A 221-nucleotide genomic window follows, 5' to 3' on the forward strand; every position below is an offset into this window, starting at 1 on the left:
TGTGTGTGGGTGTGTGTGTGTGAGTGTGTGTGTGGGTGTGTGTGAGTGTGTGTGTGGGTGTGTGTGTGTCGAGACTGTTGATTTATCATGGGTGTGATCTAGTTTTACAGTTGCTAAACACATGTCATGCTGCAAAATACAGCTAAAACCTAATTTTTAAAGGGGTCATATGATGCTGCTAAAAAGAACATTATGTTGTGTATTTGGTGTAATGAAATGTG

At 40.3% G+C, this 221-nt stretch overlaps 1 protein-coding gene across 1 annotated transcript in view; it reads left to right on the forward strand.

The window, feature by feature from the left end:
* The window catches only part of LOC107667833 (polyphosphoinositide phosphatase-like), a 13524-nt gene that overhangs the window by 3290 nt on the left and 10013 nt on the right, over positions 1-221 (forward strand). The window lies entirely within an intron of this gene.

This window comes from Sinocyclocheilus anshuiensis, unplaced genomic scaffold (assembly GCF_001515605.1).
Source record: "Sinocyclocheilus anshuiensis isolate Anshui unplaced genomic scaffold, SAMN03320099.WGS_v1.1 scaffold2417, whole genome shotgun sequence".
Taxonomy (NCBI): domain Eukaryota; kingdom Metazoa; phylum Chordata; class Actinopteri; order Cypriniformes; family Cyprinidae; genus Sinocyclocheilus; species Sinocyclocheilus anshuiensis.